Source organism: Meles meles, chromosome 4 (genome assembly GCF_922984935.1).
Source record: "Meles meles chromosome 4, mMelMel3.1 paternal haplotype, whole genome shotgun sequence".
Taxonomy (NCBI): domain Eukaryota; kingdom Metazoa; phylum Chordata; class Mammalia; order Carnivora; family Mustelidae; genus Meles; species Meles meles.
In genome coordinates, this window is record NC_060069.1 from 43,344,231 (window position 1) to 43,356,738 (window position 12,508).

Here is a 12,508-nt window from a genome sequence, read left to right on the forward strand (position 1 = left end):
CCTACAAATCCAACAGGAGACTGAAGAGAAGAAGAGCAACAATTCTAGGAACAGAAAATCGACCACTTTCTGAAAGGTAGGAATGGCGGAGAAGTGAATCCAAAGGGACAGGAAGATAGACCGCGGCGGGGAGAGGCCAGCTCCTGGCAAGCAGCGGAGCAACGGAGCACAAAATCAGGACTTTTAAAAGTCTGCTCCACTCAGGGACATTGCTCCAGAGGCTAAACCGGGGTGAAGCCCACGCGGGGTCAGCGTGGCCCCAGGTCCCGCCGGGTACACAGAAGGATCGGGGGTATCTGAGTGTCGCAGAGCTCACAGGTATTAGAGTGGGGAAGCCGGCTACAGAGACAAAGCCGAGGAGTGAGCTCTCAACCCCGGGGGTACCTTGAGCCATAATCCGTGGCACAGGCCACTGCTTTGTGAGTGGGGTCCCCACAAGATCCGGGGAGACCCTGATCTGGAAGAGCTCAGGGATCTGTGCGGTTTGGAGACTCCAGGCGGAGCTGTGTGCTAGAGACAGAGATGCTTGGTCACAGGATGGGTGAGCTCAGAGTGCAGCCAGAGGCCAGAGAGACAGGAGTGATTGAGTGCTTTTCTCTGAGGGCACACTGAGGAGTGGGAGCCTGAGCTCTCGGCTCCTCCAGGCTGGAGATTGCCGGGAGGCTACCATTTTCATTCTTGTCCTCCAGTGCTCTACAGAAAGCGTTCAGGGAACAAAAGCTCCCAAAAGTGAACCCGAGTGGATTACTTAGCCCAGCCCCTGGTAAGGGCGGTGCAGTTCCACCTCCGGAAAAGACACTTGAGAATCACTACAACAGGCCCCTCCCCAAGAAGATCGACAAGAAATCCAGCCAAGACCAAGTTCACTTACCAAGGAGAACAGCGGAATTCCAGAGAAGGAGAAAGCAAAGCATGAAATTCATGGCTTTCTCCCCATGATTCTTCAGTCTTGCAGTTAGTTAATTGATTTTATTTTTTTTTCTTCTGCTAATTTTTTTAACTTTTACCCTTTCCTCTTTTAACGTTTTTTAACTAGTTTATCTTAACAATACCTTTCATTTAAAAAAAATCTTTTTGAACCTTCATTATTATTGTCATATTTTATCCTTCATTGTATCTAACTTTATTTTTTGTATACACATAGGTTTTTTCTTCTAAAAAATTTGGGGTACAACTTCTTCTAGTAGATCAAAATATACCCTAAATCTAGCTCCGGGCTTTTTCTAATCTCTAGCCTGAGCAAATTCTCTCCATTTTCTTTTTCTTTATTCTCCCAACCAACTTACTTTATCAACTCCTTTTTAGAAATTAAAAAAATTTTTTTTCATCTTTATAGGCATATTCCATCCCTTCATTATGTTTACCCTTATATATGTTTTTCATTCTTTAAAATTTGGGGAGGTAGTTTCTTCTAAGAGACCAAAATACTCAAAAAATTAAGTGGGTGACCCTGTTCTAGTCACCAGTATAATATATATTTATTTTTTTCTTTTTTATATTTTTTTCTTTGTTTTCTTTTTCTAATTTTTTTTTCTGAACTTCTTTTTATCCCCTTTCTCCCCACCACGATTTGGGATCTCTTCTGATTTGGATAAAACACATTTTCCTGGGGTCTTTGCCACCCTTTTAGTATTTTATTTGCTCCTTCATATATTCTTATCTGGACAAAATGACAAGACGGAAAAACTTACCACAAAAAAAAAAAAAAGAAAGAAAGAAAGAACAAGAGGCAGTACGGAAGGCTAGGAACCTAATCAATACGGACATTGGTAATATGTCAGATCTAGAGTTCAGAATGACGATTCTCAAGGTTCTAGCTGGGCTTGAAAAAGGCATGTAAGATATTAGAGAAACGCTCTCTGGAGAGATAAAAGCCCTTTCTGGAAAAACAAAAGAACTAAAATCTAACCAAGTTGAAATTAAAAAAGCTATTAATGAGGTGCAATAAAAAATGGAGACTCTTACTGCTAGGATAAATGAGGCAGAAGAAAGAATTAGTGATATAGAAGACCAAATAACAGAGAATAAAGATGCTGAGCCAAAGAGAGACAAATACTGGACCATGAGGTGAGAATTTGAGAGATAAGTGACACCATAAGACAAAACAACATTAGAATAATTGGGATTCCAGAAGAAGAAGATAGAGAGAGGGGAGCAGAAGGTATATTGGAGAGAATTAGTGGAGAGAATTTCCCTAATATGGCAAAGGGAACAAGCATCAAAATCCAGGAGGTGCAGAGAACCCCCCCGCCCAAAACCAACAAGAATAGGTCCACACCCCCTCACCTAATAGTAAAATTTACAAGTCTTAGCGACAAAGAGAAAATCCTGAAAGCAGCCCGGGAAAAGAAGTCTGTAACATACAATGGTAAAAATATTAGATTGGCAGCAGACTTATCCACAGAGACCTGGCAGGCCTGGCCATGCCAGAAAGAACTGGCATGATATATTCAAAGCACTAAATGAGAAAAACATGCAGCCAAGAATACTATATCCAGCTAGGCTATCATTGAAAATAGAAGGAGAGATAAAAATCTTCCAGGACAAACAAAAACTGAAAGAATTTGCAAACACCAAACCAGCTCTACAGAAAATATTGAAAGGGGTCCTCTAAGAAAAGAGAGACCTAAAAGTAATAGATCAGAAAGGAACAGAGACAATATACAGTAACAGTCACCTTAATTCATACAATGGCACTAAATTCATATCTCTCAATAGTTATCCTGAATGTAAATGGGCTAAATGCCCCAATCAAAAGACACAGGGTATCAGAATGGATAAAAAAACAAAACCATCAATATGCTGCCTACAAGAAACTCATTTTAGACCCAAAGACACCTCCAGATTTAAAGTGAGGGGGTGGAAAACAATTTACCATGCTAATGGACATCAGAAGAAAGCTGGGGTGGCAATTCTTATATCAGATCAATTAGATTTTAAGCCAAAGACTATAATAAGAGATGAGGAAGGACACTATATCAGACTCAAAGAGTTCATCCAACAAGAATATATAACAATTTTAAATATCTATGCTGCTAACGTGGGAGCAGCCAACTATATAAACCAATTAATAACAAAATCAAAGAAACACATAGACAATAATACAATCATAGTAGGGGATTTTAACACTCCCCTCACTGAAATGGACAGATCATCCAAGCAAAAGATCAACAAGGAAATAAAGGCCTTAAATGACACACTGGACCAGATGGACATCACAGATATATTCAGAAAATTCCATCCCAAAGCAACAGAATACTCATTCTTCTCTAGTGCACATGGAACATTTGCCAGAATAGATCACATCCTGGGTCATAAATCAGGTCTCAACCAGTATCAAAAGATTGGCATCATTCCCTGCATATTTTCAGACCACAATGCTCTGAAGCTAGAACTCAATCACAAGAGGAAATTTGGAAAGAACCCAAATACATGGAGACTAAACAGCATCCTTCTAAAGAATGAATGGGTCAACCAGGAAATTAAAGAAGAATTGAAAAAATTCATGGAAACAAATGATAATGAAAACACAACAATTCAAAATCTGTGGGACGCAACAAAGGCAGTCCTGAGAGGAAAATATATAGCGATACAAGCCTTTCTCAAGAAACAAGAAAGGTCTCAATAAACTGTTACAAATCATGCCTGTGTGATTCTTTTCATCTACTTTGTTTATAACTCAGTGCTTGGATACTGTTCCTATCCTTTAGGAACATAAAGTTTCGTTATAAAATAGGACTACACAGGGGGCATCTGGTTGGCTCAGTCCATAAGTGTCTGCCTTCAGCTCAAGTCATGATCTCAGGGTCCTGCTCAGCAGGAAGCCGGCTTCTCCCTCTCCCACTCCTCAGGCTTATGTTCCCTCTCTCACGGTCTCTCTCTGTCAATTAAATAAATAAAGTCTTTTAAAAAATAGGATTGCACAAATGAAACCATTGGATATGGAATATTTACTATGTGTTGAGAACTCTGCTGAGTTCTTTATATGTATGACCCATTTCATCCTACCAACCACCCTATAAAGTCAACACCATCAGCATGTCCATTGGGAGAAGTAATCAAGGCACAAAGAGTTTAAGTAACATGCTCAAAGTGACACTACTAGCAAACAGTGGAGACAGAGCCCAAATACAGGCAGCCTGGCTTCATAAACCCCACTCTTCACCACTCCCTTACACATGCAATGAATCATGATGGAGTTCTGGAAGGTCCAAAGGGGGGAGATGAATGTGGCCAGAGTGGCTAGGGGAGGCCTCGAGGACTTCTTGGTTCTGGAGCTGACTCCCTTAGGCTGAGTGGGATTTCATGTTAAGAGGAGAGGGAAGAGCCTCTTGGGGAAGAGAGGAGTCAGAGCAGCAGGAGTGAAAACACAGAGCTGGGACTAAAAATAGCCTTTAGACAACTAGGAAAGTACAGAGAGAGGTTCCTTTGTTAATTGTTCAAGAACAATTGGATAATGATGGGAGGGGGTCAGATCATCAATGGTCTTGAATGACCTGTAAACCGTCAGGACTTTACCCTGCAGCATTTATAGGGAGTGACAGTAAACAACTTTTTTCTATAATAGAAAATTGCAAACATGCACAAAGATATTGAGAGAAGTATACTAAACCCATGTGTACCTGTTATCCAGATTTAGCAATTGTTAAGTTACAATTGTATTTCATCTATATCCCTAACCACTACTCCTACCAAGGTTATTTTGAAGCAAATCTCAGACATCATATTACTTCATCTGTACATATTTCAGTGTTATGTAGGAAATTCCAAGAAATCTATTTTTAAAACCCTGTTAGAAATAATAAGTGAGTTAGTTTAGGGGCCCTGGGTGGCTCAGTTGGTTAAGTGTCTGCCTTTGGCTCAGGCCATCTTCCCAGGGTCCTGGGATTGAGCCCCACACGGGGTTTCCTGCTCAGCGGGGAGCCTGCTTCTCCCTCCTCCTGCTCTTGTCCGCTCCCTCTCTCTCCCCTTCTCAAATAAATTAAAAAAAAATAAAAGAAAGAAAAGTAGTAATAAGTGAGTTTAGCAATATTGCAGGATATAAAGTAATCATACAAAACCCAATTGCCTTTCTATATTCTGGCAATGAACATGAAAATTACAAATTTATAATCACTAAAAAAAAAAAACCACTTACGTGTAGATCAAACAAAATATGTACAGGATTGGGGTGCCTGGATGGCTCAGTCATTAAGCATCTGCCTTTGGGATCCCAGGGTCCTGGGATCAAGCACCACATCGGGTTCCCTCTCCCACTCCTCCTGCTTGTGTTCCCTCTCTCGCTGTGTCTATAAATGTTTACAAATAAATAAACTCTTTAAAAATATATACAGGATTTGTATGCTGCAAGTACAAATTGCTGATGAAAGAAAGATCTAAATGAATGGAAAGATAGATTATGTTTGTGGATTGGAAGACTCAACATTGTGAAGATGTCAGTTCTCTCCAAATTTATACGCAGATTTGAGGCAACTCCTATCAAAACACCAGCAAGGTTTTTTTGTCTATATGAACAAGATTATACTAAATTTTATATGAAAAGACAGAGAAACAAGAATAATTAAAATAATTTTGAAAAAGAATAAAGTAGGAATCAGTCTGTCAATTTCAAGACTTATTATGTAGCTATAGTAATCAAGGACTGTGTGGTATTGGTGGAGGGACAGACACATAGTTTAATGGAACAGAATAGAGAACCCAGAAATAGACCCACACAATTCTGCCTACCTGATTTTTGACAAAGAAGCCAAAGCAATTCAATGGAAGAAAGATAGTCTTTTTATAAATGGTGCTGAAGCAATTGGAAATCCGTAGGCAAAAAAAAAAAAAAAAAAAAAAAAAAAAGAACCTTGACTTCACACCTATACAAAAATTAATTCAAAATAGATCACATACTGAAATGTAAAATTATAAAACTTTTAGGAAAAAAAATCTCAGGATCTCTGGTTAGGCACAGAATTCTTATATTTGACACCAAAAGCATGATTTATAAAGGGAAAAACTGATAAATCGGACTTCATCAAAATAAAAACTTTTGATCTGCAAAAGACCTTGTTAAAAAGGACGAAAAAGCAAAGCTGCAAATTGGGAGAAAATATTTGCAAACCACACATCAGACAAAGAGCTACTATCTAGAAAGTACTCTAAAAACTCCATAGTAAATTGTTGTATGTCCATTACATCTCCATGGTAAAAGAATTAAAGAAAAAACTCAACATAATAAAATAAACAATCCAATTAGAATATAAACAGAAGATAAGAAGAAACATTTCACTGGAAAAGGTATACAGATGACAAAAACAAGCACATGGAAAGGTAATATAATTAATCATTAGGGAAATGAAAATTTAAGCCAGAAGATATCACTGCATATCTATCAGAATCACTAAAATAGAAAATAGTAAAAATTCTAAAGGTTGGCAAGGATGCAAAGAAACTATCACTCATTCATTGCTGGTGGGAATATAAAATAGTATAACCAATCTGGAAAACATTTTGTCAGTTTCTTGTAAGACTAAACATGCAACTATTATACAACCCACAAATTTCAAACTTGCACATTTATCCCAGAGAAGAGAAAGCATATATTCACCCAAAAACACGTGCGTGGATGCTGATGGTGACATTATTAGTAGAAAACTGGAAACAACCCAGACATCCTTCTATAGCAGAATGGTAAAACAAACTATACTATTATCGATATTTAGAATATTACTTAGAATTAAAAGAAATACATTACTGATACACACAACAACTAGATGAATCTCCAGAGAATTATTATGCTGAGGGAAAAAAGCCAATCCCAGGAGCGCCTAGGTGGCTCATTTCGTTGAACAACCAACTCTTGATTTCAGCTCAGGACATGATCTCGGTGTCCTGGGATCAAGCTCCCGTGGGGCTCCCTCCTCAAGGGTGAGTTTGCTCAAGGATTCTCTCTATCCCTCTGCTCCTCCTCCTCTTTACCCATGCTCTTTCTTTCTAAAATAAATAAATAAATCTTTAAAAGAAAATAAAGAAAAAAAATAAAAAAGCCAATCTCCAAAGGTTACATTCTATAGGATTCCATTTATATAACATTCTTGAAAATGACAAAATTATAGAAATGGAGAACAGATTAGGGGTTGCCAGAGGTTAAGGAGGGGTGGGGGTAGGAGGGAAGTGAATGTGGCTATAAAAGGACATGCAGGATCTTTGCCATGGCAGTGTTCAGTTAATATCCTGTTTGTGTTATTGTATTAAAATTTTCACGAGATGTTATCCTTGAGGAAACTAGGTAAAAGTATGTGGACTGTCTCTGTATTCGTTCTTAACAATTGCATGTGCATCTATAGTAATCTCAAAATAAAAAATTTAATTGAAGAAAATTAACTTTATAAATGACTGAGAAAGAATCAGCCCATGCAGTGGGAAAATTCGTACCCCAGCTACGGAGAATAGAGCAATATGAAAGAGAATTCAAAATTAATTTACATGCAAGTGTAAAGAACCAAAATTAGCCAAGGAAATTCTAATAAGTTTGCTGTAACAGATATCAAAATGTATTCTAAACCTATCATGGGGCGCCTGGGTGGCTCAGTGGGTTAAAGCCTCTGCCTTCAGCTCAGGTCCTGATCTCGGGATCCTGGGATCAAGCCCCACACCCGGCTCTCTGCCCAGCAGGGAGTCTGCTTCCCTGCCCCACTGCCTGCCTCTCTGCCTACTTGTGATCTCTCTCTGTCAAATAAATAAATAAAATCTTAAAAAAAAAATAAGCCTATTGTAATTAAGATAGTGTGGCTCTTATACAGGGAAAGACAGACAAATTAGAACAATGAAACAAAATGGAAAGTTCATAAATGGATCCATACATGTAAGGAAATTTGATATATGACAAAGGTGGTATCACAAATTAATGGGAAAGGGATGCATTATTTGGTACATGACTGTGTCATGCTGGTTACCCATGCAAAAAAAAAAATTATTTTAGATCCACACCTCAAATCAACACAAAAGTTAATTCTAGATAGATTAAAGACCTAAATTTGGAAAATAAAATTTTAATACTGATGTGGCTTAAACTGTGTCCCCCAGAAAGGTATTTGAGCTCAAGTCCTAACCCCTGGTATCTATGAATATGATCTTTTTGAGAACAGGGTCTTTGCAGATACATCCAATCATGTTTACACTAGAGTGCAGTGGGCCCTAAGTCCAATACAACAGATATCCTTATGAGAAGAAGAGCCAGAGACCCGCCAGGAGAACCCCATGTGACAGGAGAAGCAGAAACTGGAATGATGAATCTGTAAACCATGGAAGGCCAGGGACGGCCACCAACCAGGAAGAGGCAAAGAAGGATCTTTCCCTAGAAACTTCAGACAGTTTGACCTGGAACTTCCAGAACTGAGAGAACACAGTTTTCTTGTTCTCAGCCATCCAACTTTGTGGTAATTTGTTACAGCAGCTTTAGGTAATGAATACAAATACATTTATTTATTATTTGTTTATTTAAAATAATTCTTTTTTTTAAAGATTTTATTTTATTTATTTGACAGAGAGAGAGATCACAAGTAGGCAGAGAGGCAGGCAGAGAGAGAGGAGAAAGCAGGCTCCCTGCGGAGCAGAGAGCCCGATGCGGGGCTTGATCCCAGGACCCTGAGACCATGACCTGAGCCAAAGGCAGCGGCTTAATCCACTGAGCCACCCAGGTGCCCCAAAATAATTCTTTTTTTAAAAGATTTTATTTATTTATTTGAGAGAGAGAGTTAGAGAAAGACAGGTAGTGACAGAGACAGCAAGAGAGAGCACAAGGAGGGAGGAGAGGGAGAAGCAGGCTCCCCACTGAGCAGGGAGCCAGACATGGAGCTCGATCCTAGGACCCTGGGATCATGACCCCAGCCAAAGGCAGACACTTAAATGACTGAGCCAACCAGGCACCCCTACAAATACTTTTAGTAGAAAGCCCAGTTTTACTTAAAAAATTAGAGGTAAAGAAAGATTTTATTTTCACTAAGAACACCTTTAATAATGCACATAAAAGTAAAAGTCTTCATCTTACAGATTTTCTGCACTCCAAAAATACAATAGCTTGGAAAAGAACATTGAGAAAACAAAAGCCAGTGTCAAAAGATGGATTGAAACAACTAAAACCATACAGGTTTTATGTAACCAATTGTGTATTTTTCCTACTGTATCATCAAGATACTGTATCAATACTGTATATTTTCCCAACTGTATCATCAGAAGTCTGTTCCTACAGCTGGCTCCATTGCTCGGGGTTTAAAGAAATACCTTTTCTTCCAGGTTTCACTTCACCTTCTGGATCCATCCCAATATTCTCTCCTATCCATCAGGACTCTCCCTCTAAAGTCCTGAACGCTGACGTCCCTCATTTCCCCCTATTGGAAGCATGCTGGCATCGCCATTGCTGTCGCTCTGCTCAGGGGACCACAGGGTTCTTGAAGTTTCACCAATCTCTTGCTTCTTCACAGGTTTTTCTGGAACTTGCTTTTTCCTCTTAGCTTTTTGTCCACCCCACTGCCAGAATGGCTCTCAGAATAGCTTGAAGGAACAGGGTCCCTTTGATCGAGGCACCGCCCCACTCTTGCCTCCAAGGTGCCTTCTGCTCTCTTGCTTGCCCCTGATGGAGAACCCAAAGGGATGGAAGCCTTCGAGACAAAGATTTCTTAAACAATTCGCAGAAAGTACAAGCCACAAAAGAAAAGACGATAGATTGGCCTTCAATTAAAACATAAAGCTTCTGCATGGCAAAGAAACAAGAGGAAAAGGCAAGCCAGACACAGGGAGGAAGATATTTACAAGACCTGTAACCTGCTGAGGGCTAGTAACTGGAATTTATAGAAGAGTTTCTTATCCTCAGTAAGAAAAAGATAACCTTATATACGCTCATGAAAACAAAGTGATAGAAATGAGCAAAGGCTACAGATAGACAATTTGAAGGAGAGACACCTCGGTGGTCAGTAATCTCAAACTTGGTAGTAGTCATGGGAATGCAAATTAAGGCTAGAATTAGTTGCGATGTCACACCTATTGGATTGCAGGGCGGGGAAGTGAGATTATCAAGGGTTGATGATAATACAGAGAAGAGCAACAAGAAATCCTTCCGCATTGCCTGTGGGAGATAGAGCCCTGTAACCACTTGGAAGAGCTTTGATCGCATTTAGGTATTGAAGATGTGTACCCGCTATGACTGAATAATTCCATTTCTAGATGGTGGAGGAGAGGAAATGTCTAGGAATGTTTATAGCATCATTGCTTATAATTATGGAAAACTGGAACCAGACTAAATGTCTATAAACAACAGAGTGGCTAAATGTCAAAAACTCATAATGCAGGGTCACGTGGGTAGCTCAGTCAGTTAAGTGTCTGACTCTTGGTTTTGGCTGAGGTCGTGATAAGGGGTTCATGAGATCAAGTCCAGTGTTGGGCTCTGTGCTTGGCATGAGTCTGCTGGAGATGCTTTCTCTACATCTCCCCTTGCCCCTCCCCTGCTCACTCTCTCTCTAAAATAAATAAAATCTTAAAAAAAAAAAAACCCTCAGGGGCGCCTGGGTGGCTCAGTGGGTTAAAGCCTCTGCCTTTGGGCTCAGGTCATGATCCCAGGGTCGTGGGATCGAGCCCCGCATTGGGCTCTCTGCTCAGCAGGGAGCCTGCTTCCTCCTCCTCTCTCTCTGCCTGCCTCTCTGCCTACTTGTGGTTTCTGTCTGTCAGATAAATAAATAAAATCTTTTAAAAAAACCTCATAATGCAATAGATTTTATTGTGATAACATATACATAACAAAAAAATCTATTTTATTTCTTATGTTTTAATTGAAATATGTTGGCATACAATATCATATTGGTTTCAAGCCTAGGACATAATGATTCAACATGTATATACATGACAAAATGCTCACCACAATTAAGTTTAGTCACCATGTGTCGCCTTCAACACATTTGACTATATTCCCTGTGCTAAATATATTCACGTTGTTCTGGAGCCTTCATCACTATCCATTCCTGGAACTTTGTCATCACACCATACTGAAACCCTGTACCCATTAAACAGTAGCTCTCTGTTCCCTTGCCCCCCAGCCCCTCATAACTGTGGCTCTACCTTCTTTCTCATTAGTTTGATCATACCTTGTACCTCATGTAAGTGGAGTCATACAGTGTTTGTTTTTTTGGTTATTTCATGTAGCATATCTTCTTTTTCTTTTAGTTGTCATATCTTTTAATTTATTTTTTATTTAAATTCATGTAATTAACATATAGTGTGTTGTTAGTTTCAGAACTAGAGTTCAGTGATTCATTAGTTGCATGTAACACCCGGTACTCATTATATCACATGCCCTCCTTAATGCCCATCACTCAGTTACCCCATCCCCCTACCCCCTGACCCCCCAGCAACCCTCAATTTGTTTCCTATGATTAAGAGTCTCTTATGGTTTGTCTCCTTCTCTAGCTTTGCCTTGTTTTATTTTTTCTTCTCTTCCCCTATGATCTGGTTTTGTTTCTTAAATTCCACATATGAGTAAAATCATATAATAGTCTTTCTCTGATTGACTTATTTTGCTTAGCATGATATCCTCTAGTCTCATCCATGTCATTGCAAATGGCAAGATTTTTTTTTTGATAGCTGAATAATATTCCATTGTATATATACACCACATCTTCTTTATCCATTCATCAGTTGATGGACATCTAGGTTCTTTCCATAGTTTGGCTATTGTGGACATTGCTGCTGTAAACATTGGGATACACATGCCCCTTCGGATCACTATATTTGTATCTTTAAGGTAAATACCCAGTAGTGCAATTGCTGGGTCATAGGGTAGCTCTATTTTCAACTTTCTGAGGAACCTCCATGCTGTTTTCCAGAGTGGCTGCACCAGCTTGCATTCCCACCAACAGTGTAGAAGGATTCCCTTCTTTGCATCCTTGCCATCATCTGTCATTTCCTGACTTGTTAATTTTAGCCTTTCTGACTGGTGTGAGGTGGTATCTCACTGTGGTTTTGATTTGTGCTTTCCGGATAGCATGATGTTTTCAAGGTCCACTCATGTCATAGTACGTGTCAGAATTTCCATCCTTTTTAAGACTGATCCACTGTGTGCAACTAGCACATTTTGTTTATCCAGTCACTATTGATGAATATTTGGCTATTGTGAATGATGCTGTTGCGAGCATTATTGTACAAATATCTGTTTGAGTCCCTGCCTTCCATTCTTTTGGTATAGACTTAAAAGTGAAATTGTATCATATGGTAATTCTATTTTTATTTTTTGAAAAACCACAGTACTGTTTTGTACCATGGCTGTACTATTTTACATTCCTCTCATAATGCCATTCTGTAAAGTAATTGAAATGAATGATAAGAAATAATTATATAGCATGAATTCTTCTACACACGTCATTCCCTCTGCTTAGAATGTTCTCCCTTTCTGTTCAGAGCTCCACCTGGATAAATCCTAGCCATCTTCTGAGTTTGGGGATAAGCAGTATCCTAAGGAAGTCCCTTCCACCCCCAC

General features: G+C 39.3%; 1 pseudogene; it reads right to left on the reverse strand.

Moving 5' to 3' along the window:
- Nucleotides 1–9,172: 9,172 nt before the first annotated feature.
- Nucleotides 9,173–10,916, reverse strand: LOC123940671 (annotated as a pseudogene).
- Nucleotides 10,917–12,508: the final 1,592 nt, after the last annotated feature.